Below are 292 nucleotides of genomic sequence, written 5' to 3' on the forward strand. Positions count from 1 at the left end.
CTCTTTCATAAATTCGTAATTTACATTAAACCATTGCCATCTTGAAACCAGTTGATGGATTTCAAATAACAGTGCTTTTAAAAATAAAGTCTTCAAGATGAAAACTAAAATGTGTCAGTTTATTTACAGCCAAAATATTTGTCGGAAATGGTGCATATTGTAGATCAGGTGACCAGTTGCAATTTTCTCCTAATACAAAGTTATTTGGAATATACATCAGTAGTTTTAGTCTTTAGGGGTTACTAAAGTAGAAGGAAGGACTGGATAATCCTGAGCTGCCCTGCATTTTTTA

The sequence above is a fragment of the Poecilia reticulata genome, chromosome 12 (assembly GCF_904066995.2).
Source record: "Poecilia reticulata chromosome 12, P_reticulata-male-v2, whole genome shotgun sequence".
Classification (NCBI taxonomy): Eukaryota; Metazoa; Chordata; class Actinopteri; order Cyprinodontiformes; family Poeciliidae; genus Poecilia; species Poecilia reticulata.